The sequence below is a fragment of the Eubalaena glacialis genome, chromosome 2 (genome assembly GCF_028564815.1).
Source record: "Eubalaena glacialis isolate mEubGla1 chromosome 2, mEubGla1.1.hap2.+ XY, whole genome shotgun sequence".
NCBI lineage: Eukaryota > Metazoa > Chordata > Mammalia > Artiodactyla > Balaenidae > Eubalaena > Eubalaena glacialis.
The window spans coordinates 133,756,565-133,769,220 of record NC_083717.1 but is presented as its reverse complement, the minus strand read 5'-3'; the positions used below and the strand labels follow the sequence as shown (position 1 = coordinate 133,769,220).

Sequence of the window (12,656 nt, the reverse complement as noted above, 5' to 3'; positions counted from 1 at the left end):
AAGTGAGTAATCAAAATATGTGGGACAACACAAAAAAATATGGAACGTTTCACGAATTTGTGTGTCATCCTTGCGCAGGGCCCATGCTAATCTTCTCTGTATCGTTCCAATCTTAGTATACGTGCTGCCAAAGCGAGCACTCTCCATTGTATATTTTTGTCTCCTTTGTCATAGATTAGGTGACCATAGGGGCGTGGGTTTATCACCAGACTTTCTATCTGTTCCACTGATCTATATTTCTGTTTTTGTGCCAGTACCATACTGTTTTGATGACTGTAGCTTTGTAGTATAGTCTGAGGTCAGGGAGTCGGATTCCTCCAGCTCCATTTTTCTTTCTCAAGATTGCTTTGGCTATTTGTGGGCTTTAGTGTTTCCATATATATTGTAAAATGTTTTGTTCTAATTCTGTAAAAAATGCCATTGGTAATTTCATAGGGATTGCATTGCTATTATTAAGTCCTTGTCCATCTAATTCCAACTAATATCTGGATCAACTTTGAGGTGTTTTATATAATGTGCATTTCTCTTGGTTTTGGTCATGTAGTCTTATCTTTTTTTGTGCCTAGTAATTTTCAACTGAATGCCTGTCATTGCTTGTAAAATAATGGTAGACATTTCAGACATTATTTATTCTGGAGGTTCAGCCTTATTTATGCCAGGCAGATGGAGTAGGAGGTGATCAAAGTAATTCAAACAAGAACTGTGCAGTTGTAAATGCCAGTCTGTAGCCTCTGGTTCTCATAAAACAGCTGTGAAGTCCATCCTGATTCTCAGAGACTTTCTGTTTATGTTTTTAATCTCCTACCCTGTACAGCCTCAGATGTCCTGAAGGCACTACTAAATGTGCACTTGAATTCCCCTTCCCTCAACGTCACCACCAAAAATTTGCTGGTTTTTCTGTGTCCTAGCAGTGACCCTCCATGAGTATAAGGCTGGAATTTTCAGATTTCTACGTACAGATAATCAGCAAATGCCTACAGGGTAAAAGTGACTAAAGAAATCAGTTCTCCTTTCAGATTTTTTGCTACCACTGTCTGGGGCAATTTTGTTCTCATTGCCCCCAACAGCTCTCTGATCCCTTTAAATAAATTATTTTTCTCAGTTGTTCTTGAAAGGAGTGCTGGAATGTTGTAAACCACTTGATCCCACCCAGAAGCAGAAGCTAAAGCCTTTTATTTCAAAACACACTGAATTTTCGTAAATAAATGATTCTCAAGAATAAAAAATCAAGGGCCAGAAGACACAACATAGAATATATACCATAAAAATTGATGAAAAAAAGAATAAAGACCTAGATTTCCAGACTGTCAAGGAATCCAACTTAAAAAACACAGATCTATTCCATGTAGACCATGTGATTAGCCACAATATGTATGAATGAGTATGCATAAATATATGAATGTATATACACATATGCATATGTTAAATTTGTGCTTATCTTCTTTTCTTTAAGAGTTGAAAGGGTAAGGAATAGAAACTAAATGCAGTTTTACTACATGCCTGCATAAATTTTTAGTCATGTTATTAAAGTAGAAATCTGTCTTTGGTTTGTTTTATTATGCTTCTTTTTTAGTTCTTCTGGCAAAATAATATTTCAAATTTCTTTTGGAAACCCATCTGTATTAGTCAGGATTCTCCAGAAAAACTGAACCAATAGGGTTCTAAGAAGTCCCATGATCTGCCATCTGCAAGTTGGACACCCAGGAAAACTTATGGTGTAGTTCAGTCTGAGTCTGAAGGCCTGAGGAACAGGGGAGTCAATGTTGTAAGTCCCAGCCTGAGTCTGAAGGCCTAAGAACTATGGTAGCTGATAATGCAAATCCTAGTCCAAGTGCAGGAGAAGATTGATGTCCCAGCTCAAACAGTCAGGCAGAGAAGGAACAAATTCTCCCTTCTTCTGCCTTTTGTTCTATTCAGGCCCTCAATGGATTGGATCATGCTTGCCCACAATGGGGAGGGCAATCTGCTTTACTGAGTTCAACAATTCATATGTTAATCTTATCTGAAGACATATCCAGAAATAATGCTTAGCTAAATACCTGGGCAAACTGACACATAAAATTAACCATCACACCCTCTTTACCCACTCACAATCTAGCTTTAGGGATAGACCTGGATTGTCCTAAGGCAGTCAGTATATTTCATTCCTTTGGCCACAACAATCGTTTCAGAGATAAGTAAATAAGCACATGATCCCTATTAGTCCAAGCCAAGTTAACTAGCCCCAATTCTAGGATTTCTATTTTTGATAATTTGCTTTTTCCTTTTAGACTTCAACTGGGAAGCATAAAGGCTGAAGTTTCTAGCTCCATATAACCTGAAAATTAAGCTAGTATACAGAGGAAAACAAACAAAACCCAGAGATGGAATAAAACTTCAGAGAGCAAGACTTTCCTGAAGCTGAAAAAAGGAATGAACTACTGATACATGCAACATGGATGAATCTCAAAATCATCATGCTGAAAGAAGCCAGATACAAAAGAGTACATATTATATGATTCTATTAATATAACCTTCTAGAAAATGCAAATGAATTTATAGTGACAAAAAGCAGATCAGGGATTACTGGGGCCAGGGGTGGAGGGATGGATGACTGAAATGCTCTGTATCTTTATTATGACGGACACATATCTGTCAAAATTACTGAACTGTATACCCCTACGATGGATGACTGAAATGCTCTGTATCTTTATTATGACGGACACATATCTGTCAAAATTACTGAACTGTATACCCCTACGATGGATGCAATTTATTGTATTTAAATGATACCTCAATAAAGTTGACTAAAATTACAGTTAACAGCTGAACAAAAAGTAATCTCTGGAAGTTAGCCTTATCCTTGGTCTTTCGGTTATGTGAAAAATAAGCATTTTTTTTTTTTTAAAGAAATTTTGGGTGTGATTTTCTGATCCTTGAAACAAGCAAACCGTATCAGATGCAATTATATTAGGTTTACAAAATTTACTATGGTAAGCAAATATATTAATATATTTTTGAAAGATAGTCAGTATTGGTTGAATTACAGGACTTAAGGTGCTTAATGACTCAGCTTTCTTTTAAATAAAAAACATGGTTCTCCAATAATGCTGATTAACTCAAGTTTTATTTTTAATCCTAAGAAGAGAGTCCAACAAAGTTTCTTAAGGTGTTACATTGTTTCAGAGTTGTTACTTAATGATTTTCCTGATCACTGATTTAGTATTTTTTCTGTTCATGCTTACTTCAAAATTGGACAGGAAATAATATGTAATTCTCCAAGTTACATTATCATACATTTGCATAGTTACAAGCCATATCTTTGGCTTTCTCTCTTGTTTCAATTATCTTATCTTGTCTCATTTAATTTTTAGAATATTTTTTGGATCTTAACGTTTTCCCATTTCCCCTTAAAGTTATATGGGAAAATATTAGTTTTAGAGAAATATGAATTTTAAAACACCCAATGCTTTATAATAAATACATTCCAAACATAGGACTGATAGCTCAAGACTCAGGAAAATGTTGTGTATGTATAGAGAATTATGGTCTTACAACTAGGGAAGTTGAAAGTGTGCTTGAGACAGATACACATATTAAATTTTTATTAAAGAATTATACATCTTATAGAACACAAAAAGTGACTACACATGAATTACGCTGAAACTTACATCAGAGATATATACTACTATCTAACAAGAGCTGCCACCAGGACAAAACTGACACACCCAATGGAAATCCTGTATCAAGTTTCAAGAGTTAAGTTAAGCAATTTGACAGTTTCTGGAACAAATGTACTCACCGCACTAAGAGAATCTTTTCTCCCTTTTACTTCCTCATTAGTAGTCACAGAAAAGAAAAAAATGGAAGATTTTAAATAAAATTATTCTTTTTCTCAGCAGTTTCATTTGACCAAGATAGTTTTTCTGATTCAAGTTAAATCATATACAATAAAGTATTATTATAAATCCTTATTAAAACATTTTAGTTATTTGTCATATAACTTATGCCACTTAATTTTGCTGCTTTTCCTCTGTTTCAAACATTTTAAATTGTCTTTTTCTGAATTCTTTCATATTTTAACAACTTAATTATCAGTTATTTTCCTCAAGTTTTCATTATCTTTCAGGTGATACACATTATTATTACACATAATTCCTTTAAGATACTGTCTGTAGCTGAGCATTATCCACCTAGATGGATGCCTACACCAAAATGATTCCATTTTTGAAGTAGAATATCATCTTTTTTGCAGCTTTTATGTAATGATATTAATTGCCTTTATCTTTCAATAATATAATAGGTATATTGTCAATTGCTTCTGTCTAGAAAAATGAGGTAATTATCATTTTTATTTCAAATCCCCTGAGGTGCTGAGATTAGGACACTGACCATGTGTAGCCATCATAGGATTTGAAGTATATTGTTAAAATACTATTTATATTTAAAGCTGGTAAAATCAATGTCTGCTTTATGTTTTTCAATTCCTAACATGGTGATTTGTACTAAGCACTTAATACTTTATTTGACTTGGTGATTCTCTGATATACTAGGTTAACAACTGTCTATACAACTATCTAAAGAATTAACAACTATCTAAAGAAAATAAGACCTAGAATAGGGTTCTTATCCTGGGGCACATGGATGGGGTTGGGAGGGTAATAAACTCCTTGAAACTATAAACAAATTTCTTTGCATGTGTGTTTTTTAAGGGAAAAGCTTCAAAACCGGCATTTGCTTCTCAAAAGGGTTTAAATACATAAAATGTTAAAAACTAGTTATATGGAGAAATAAAGAACACCTATCTCTTACCAAAAGATAGAATTATTTCTTTTATACACCAAGGAGGCTTGACATTAACTGTAATCTCATGGAAATGTCTTGTTATTATAATCAAGAATTTGAATATTACAGGAATGCATCACAGAGTATATGACATCTGGCTTCAGTCTATAATTAAGAGGTCTGAAAACAAAAAAATACTGAAACAAATAAATCAGTAAAAACTAAACTTTGTTAAACTAAACTGTCATAGGTAAGAATACCTCAATTTTGAGAATAATAAAGTTTACACAATATGTAGGTATCATCTGAATATTATAAAATAATAAGAGATGTCCAAAATAATTATTTAAAAAGCACATGTCCCTAAATTGGAAACAATGACCAGCGAAGCAATGATAGGCAAGTTGAAACATCAACCTATATCCAAACCACTAAAGATAATAAATTAACAAAATAATGTAATACATGTTAGACTACATTCATTTCTCTCTGAAAAGGTATTGAATTTTCATTTTCATTTGTTTCAGTAACATCTTTATATTGTGAATGAAAATACATCTGTACAATATACTGAAGAGTTTTTCACCAGCCTTTTTCCAATCAGTGACCAAAAAGCAAAACATATCTATAAAAATAATTATATATTATAATCTATAGATTATGTAAATAATGCATTATCTGATGTACACATGTAAGTATATGAAGAGATAAAATGTATAAACTAATTAAATGCTTGCAAAAGAAAACTGAAGTATAAAGTTTAATTCTTTCTCTGTATTATAAAAAACCCCAGCCGTCATGAAGGCCTGTGCCATTCTTAGGCCACTTTCAGGCAGACTCTGAAAAGCTGGAAAGTAAACACAGGTGTTTTAAAACTAGAGCTGCTGTCACGGACAACCACAAACACCCTTAACTCTGATGTGGCAACGCCTCTTTCCCGCCCTCTGTTTTTTAAAGCAATGCCCGAAAAGAAAATGTCAAATGTTTCACCTTTCAACACCTCAAAACAAGTAAGAGCTTAAAGTATTGTTTTGCAAACCTCTAGCAAATAGATCATTTTTTCACTACTTTTAAATCTAGCCAATTAAACACTACTTGCATAAAACAAAAGCAGAATTTCGTAAAGAATTACTACCACCCCCAACTTTACACCCCCCTCTACCACCATATTTTATAGCACTTTAGTTTCTGAGAGCAAAATCTTTTGTTTGACCACACTTAGATAGTTTGTTCTGTTGTATAATTTTTACAGAAAGTATCTGATCTTCTATAAGGTTTAACATACAAATGAGAAATAAATAAGAATCTTTTTTAAAAAAAGCAGTCAAGTACCTTTGGTTACAATGCAAGGAAAGATTTAGATTAAGAAAAATTCAAAGCTTGAAAATATGTAATTCTCTTTTAGAAAACTGTCCTAATGAATACCTAAATAGGGGTAGAAATTGTTTACAGAGAAAAATAGAAAGCAAAATAATTTGCAAACTGCTACAGACATGGAACTCATATTCATAAAAGGAATCAATTTTCTAATACTGAAATATCATTTAGTATACAAAGTCCCCCCATAATACTATAAAAGAGCCCCCCCAAAGCAAAGATAACACTCATTAACAGTTGATGAGCTCTTACGTAACTAATGAATATAAAAACCAAGTGAATGAATTATTCACATTTTACCGTAATCATCAAGAAACAGGTGCTGTTAAAAGAATGGCCATGTTTCTATCAGTCCAAATAAATCTTGGGGGATATTTTGAGAGGTTTAGCCCTACCCTCAGAATTCCACATATAATTCCTTTCTGCAATTCATATTATAACTGCTTTGTGAAATCATACTTGTGTATTTGAGTATTCATAATAAAACACTAGTAGTTTCTCATTGCCCGAAGTTTTTTTGTAAAGAGAGATACTTGCCTTTCAAGATGACAAGAAAATGATAAAATAAAAAGTAATCAACAGGAATAAAAATTAAGAGTGAATAACGTTTTTAATCAGTACCTACATTTTTCAAAAATTTCCTCAGATATGTTATAATTTTTTCTTGTATTACCTTTTTCAAAATTTAAAGAACTACATCAGAGCTGCACGATATTGGCTAATCAGAGGCAATCAACTGTAAATGAGAGAAAAGCAAATAAACTTTTCCATCTTGTTCCGATTCACGCATGCATTGCTTCATCTCACATGTGAAGGACATTATACAGCATTAAGGGACAAAATAATAATATTAAGTTGTGACATAAACCAACAAAGTAAAGAAATTTAGAATTATGTTTGACAGTTCTGAACTAAGTCCACAGTACTTTGGTATCACTACACATACATGATACCTACAAGCACAAAGGAGCAAGGAAAGGGCAGTGTGTCAGCCTTAGAAGTTAATTTCCTGCTTTTGTTGGTTTATATTACCATCTAATATTACGTAAACAATCTGTTTCTAGGCAATTTATTTTTTCCATGATGAGCTGAGCTCATTTGGATGCTACCTTTCAGCATATAAAAATCCAGTTTAACAGCAACAGCACAAAAACCCACAATGGAATACTATTTAAAAATCAATTTACAAAAATATAAGATATACAATATCCACTTAACTGGAAAGAACATTATTACTTATATTTTACAACCTCTCAAAAGGTAAAGGTAATTGACAACAGAATTTATTAAAAAAAACAAATGATTTACCTTAGAATACTTAGAGTTTATTAGTAATTATTTCTTGGTCTTTCTAAAGTAAAGTGATTACTTGAAAACTTATGGATCTAGATAAAAGTCAACATAAGTGACTACTAACACAAGTTAGATTCCAGAAACTTTTAAGAAGAATAAGTGAATTTTTTAAGAGGCAACTCAGAGTTAAAAGCTGATCACCATATAATGCAACAAAAATACAGGGGACATATGCACTTTTTGATCAGTGATCATGACTTAATTTCATCATCCTCTTATTCTAGTAAAAATGAATAGTCGTTCTACTATTTAAAATGAATAATTATGTAAAAAATTTAATTTTAAAAACTGGCACTTTTAGAAATGACAGAAAAGTTCATATATCTTCAGAGTAAAATGCACAAAAATGATTCTGGACTTAATATAGCAAGTATCAAAAGGAAGTGAAGATTGAATGAAATAGTCATAAACTGCAAATAATACAGTACTGGAAATAGAATATTGGATTATACTGGGAAGACTTCTATGGGGTATATAAAATCACACTGTATGATTTTGTGAAATTATTAAGGAAGCAGAAATACAAGAAAATATAAATGTCATTCAGATACAATTATGGTTGTGCAAGATTCAAAGTTAACGTTTTCTAAAGAAAGGGTTACAAGTCATCAAAACTCCTGAGGCTGCTATTTATCTAAAAATACTCAAGAGTTTTTTCAAGACTATAAAATATATTTTAAAACACGTATTTAATATGAATATAAGATAATAAAAATGTTGGTGGTATATTTTGTATTGTATTGAACTTTAAATACTAAGCAATAAACTATAGGATCTTTTAAAATGTGTCTACGAGTCACTAGGCAAGAGTGATTTTTCAAGATGCCTTTTTTGTTTCAGTGAAAATTAAAATCCATGCTGTCTAATCCTTGGAGTCAATTTGTAATTAAGGGGATTTGATGAGAGACCAGGCACTGAATTAATGATAAAATTTAATATCTGCTTTAATGCGTCAACATAACAGAAAAACTAACCAACACTGAACAACAGAATGAAGTCATTTTGATACAGAAGACATACTATAGCTATGTCAATTTATGTCAAATGTTAGTTTTCTAAATAAATTAAATATGCCAAAGTTCTGCAGATGCATTACTAAAAACTATGTGTCTAAAAACCACTCAAGTCAAAAATGCTACTATAATAAGGATCTGCTTGGTACAGAAAACTACACTGTTAAATATAGTTACTTTTATTGAGAATTTTATGTAATCTCTAATGAAGGACTTAACTGCTTTCTATCATCATGTCTGAAATCAGAAATATTTTTACTTAGTAGCCAAAGTAAATTAATTGTATTTGATAATCAAGTTTTTAAAAAATATATATTTTACTTTAGAAAGAACATGTAATATTAAAAAAATCCATCAAATTAAATTTCATAGTATTTTAAAAAACCATCTGGATTTCGCACTACACTTTTCAGTATTACTACACTGGAATTCACAAGAGAATTTAATACGTCATTTATTCCAAATCACTATGAGGTACAACCTTGTGTAGAATTTGGTTGCTGGAAATGCTAAAAATGAAAGAGAAAATTTTCATTTGGCCAGCAATCTCTGTGTAGCCTCATCCAGCTTATCCCTAAAATACCAACAAAGAACTTTATAAAAGACATAAAACTGATGATGCCACAAAAATACTGATATCAGCCCAATCCAGAAATCAATTAGAAAATTAAACAAAACTAAAGTTAAAAAGCACAATTGGTAGAAAACAAATGTTATTATTTTTAGAAACAAAAATTCCATAGGCCTAAAGAAGGCTGGGGAAATATTTTGTCCCTATTTTATGTCCAAACACCAAGTCTACACCAGTAAGTTTCCAAATTCAGTGCAATATATTCCAATTCAGTATGCTTTAGGTCAGGCCCAGATTTATTATTTTGTAAACATTCTTTTCATGATTCTGATACATGCCTCTGATACATACATTAAGAACCATTAACCTATACTCATTACCTAACAACCAACAGCGTGGACCTTTATTGTCTTTAAAGTTTCCCAGGGTACTATTTCCAACAATGCATCATGGACTCTGCTCTTTTACACCTTCTTGGCCACCATAATACCAAAGACCAATAGGTCAGGAAAAAAAGAGAGGAGATAATGAGGTGAGAGCAGAAGACAAGGGGAAGGTAGGACTGCTGATGTGGGCAGACTTAGGAAAGACTTGGGAAGAAGTCCTGGGAGCACTGAGAGTTTCTCACATATTATATTTCTTTTCAGATCAGTACTTATTTTGTTATTAAAACAATTTCATTCTAACACAAATCCCTCTCCAGTTTGGCCAGAGACAAGAGGACTCTGGCCAAACTGAAGACAGGATGAGTAGATATTATCTGGACAAAGGAAGTAAGGCAATAGATGATGCAGGGCATTTCAGTCAGAGGAAATACTAGGTCCAAAGACCAGATGATACAAAGACTGGAGAAAAATTCCAGGATCTATCTAAAGTCAGCTCACATAATGGTGAATCTGCCTGGTGTGCCTAAAACTGTCTCCTATTGAAGGTGTATGTCTTCATTCAAGTAGTCATTTTGATTAATTTTTTAGCATACTACAAAATGTATAAAACAGGAGGGAAGCATGCAATGTAATTTTATATTCCTATCACTATTTATCAAAATAATATCTAAATTCCTAAAATAGTACTATGAAAGTCAAAATTAAAAAAACATTAGTAACCAATGTTAGGAGCAATTAAATGTAAGTATTCACAAGTATTACGTTTGGGGTTTGCCACTGATAATCTCCACAGGAGTTTCCCACATGTAATTCAGTATTCCTTTTATGTAAGAGGTAATAGTTCACAGTTGTTTCATCTGAACCTCATCAGTTTTATTGTATCTTGGTGTACTTGATGAACTTACACAGGCTTCGATGATTTGGCTATACCTGGTGCAGTAATCCACAGAGCCACCCTTTAATGTAATTGTTCATTTCAGAGAGCCTAGAATGAATGCTGTCACAGCAATTCCCCATTTGGTATGCAAAGACTGTAAACCTGGTCTAGCTGAGAGTCTTGTTTTTTATAAAGAAAGAAAAAATTTATCATGTGGAAAACAAAGCCTGGCATGGGAACAGAATGCTATTAGGAACCAGGATGGAATTTCTCTCCATCTCCCTTGTTCAGAATTTTGTGTTTTTTAATATATTGGCCCCAACTTTTCCAATTGGCTGATTCATAACTTCAGAGTACCTACGGCCTACAGCAGTCTACCTGGCCCTAAGCGTACCTTGGGATCGTTTGGTTCAGCATTCGAAGCTCACTGTCCTGTTCTCTCTCAGTTTCCCAATTCCAAATTATTAAATTATCATCTGACCTACCAATCTTTTTGAACCAGGCTAAACAGGTCATAACTAGCTAGCTTTGGGCTAGAGAGGCACGCATCAGATTTCTTATAAAAGGAGAATGGTTAAGGATATGTTAGCTATTATTCTCTCCATCTTAAAATCTTCCTCCAGGTCCCATTCACATTACACTCTAACCCTTACATTTTTACTTCACAGAAAAGCTCCTAAAAAATAATCTACCTTTCTCCCACTTTTAAACTTTTCATTAACTATACAATTTACTAGATTCAAGGCTACCACCGGAACCACTGAACTGAAACTGCAACTACAAAGCTACCACTGCCTTCCTAACCGTCAGATCAAATGGACACTTGTGATTTTATTTGACTTCTCTGTAGCATTTGACACTACGAACTACCCCCGTCACAGAACTTTATTCTATTCTGAATCTATGATAACACAATCTCTTTGTAACCCTTTTATCGTTCTGACTATTCCTTCTTAGTCTCCTTTGTGAACCACTTATTTTTGTGCACCAATAGAGAAATGTTGGAATTCACTATTGTTTCATTTATTTCTTTTCTTGTAAATCTGACCTCTGAATACTCTTATACACTTCAGTGATTTGAACTGCAACCTGCACAAGATCTGGTATCATCCTCTCCCTTCTCAAGTAATTTCCTGCCACTATACTTCCCACTGTATGGTTACTTATGCTCTAAGACAAAGATGTACATGCAAGACTATTTTTCAAAGTTTTGCTTATGATATTGAACAGTTGGAATCAAAATATTCTAAATAGAAGACAGAAAATTACATGCTATGTATCAAGCACAGGGATCTACAGAGCCAACAAATGGATGATGCAGATTTGTATTTATATATAGAGAAAGATCTTTATGACGTATTTGGTAAGTTACTCCATTTTTGTTTAAATTAAATCCATAACAATATAGAGAAAAAAGGCCTGGAATCATTGGCTTCAAGTGGTACAGGTGCCTGTTTCTGGAGCCACGCTGTGGCCAAGGGAATCTGACATTCTGATTTGTCAGACCTGAGGCCACAGAGGTATATCACCTCCAACAAAACCACATCTGAGAATGAGGGAAAGTCTGTTTCTTACAGGAGAACAAGGGTTATAAAAATCGGGTGAAGGACGAATAAACTCTGAGTAGCAAAATTACTGCTGAACAGCACCATTATACTAGGTAAAGGTAAAAACAAAACAAAACAAAGAAAAAAAAAGAAAGAAAAAGCAGTTGCTATCGTCTGAATTTTTTCATCACTCCAAAATTTCTATGTTGAAATCCTAACTCCCAAAGATGATGGTATTAGGAAGTACGAGCTTTGGTTTGGGAGGTGCTTAGGTCATGAGCGTGGAGGCTTCATGGTACTGATGTTCTTTTAAAAGACACCCCACAGGGCTTCCCTGGTGGCACAGTGGTTAAGAGTCTGCCTGCCAATGCAGGGGACACGGGTTCGTGCCCCGGTCCGGGAAGATCCCACATGCCGCGGAGCGGCTAGGCCTGTGAGCCACAACTACTGAGCCTGCGCGTCTGGAGTCTGTGCTCCGCAACGGGAGAGGCCGCAACAGTGAGAGGCCCGCGCACCGCGATGAAGAGTGGCCCCCGCTCGCCGCAACTGGAGAAAGCCCTCGCACAGAAACTAAGACCCAACACAGCCAAAAATAAATAAAAATAAATAAAAGACACTCCACAGTGATCCCTTGCCCCTTCTACCACATGAGGACACAGCGAGAAGGTGCCGGCTATTAAAAAGGGAGAGGGCCCTAACCAGATCATTATCATACTGCTGCCTTGATCTTCGACTTCCCAGCCTCCAAAATTGTAAGAAATAAATTTC

At 34.0% G+C, this 12,656-nt stretch overlaps 1 protein-coding gene and 1 non-coding gene across 8 annotated transcripts in view; both read right to left on the bottom strand.

Annotated features, from left to right (window-relative positions):
- Nucleotides 1-12,656, bottom strand: part of MIPOL1 (mirror-image polydactyly 1) — a 348,741-nt gene that overhangs the window by 163,211 nt on the left and 172,874 nt on the right. The window lies entirely within an intron of this gene.
- Nucleotides 34-140, bottom strand: LOC133086514 (U6 spliceosomal RNA). The gene has a single exon (XR_009700268.1). It is a non-coding gene; the product is annotated as a U6 spliceosomal RNA (small nuclear RNA).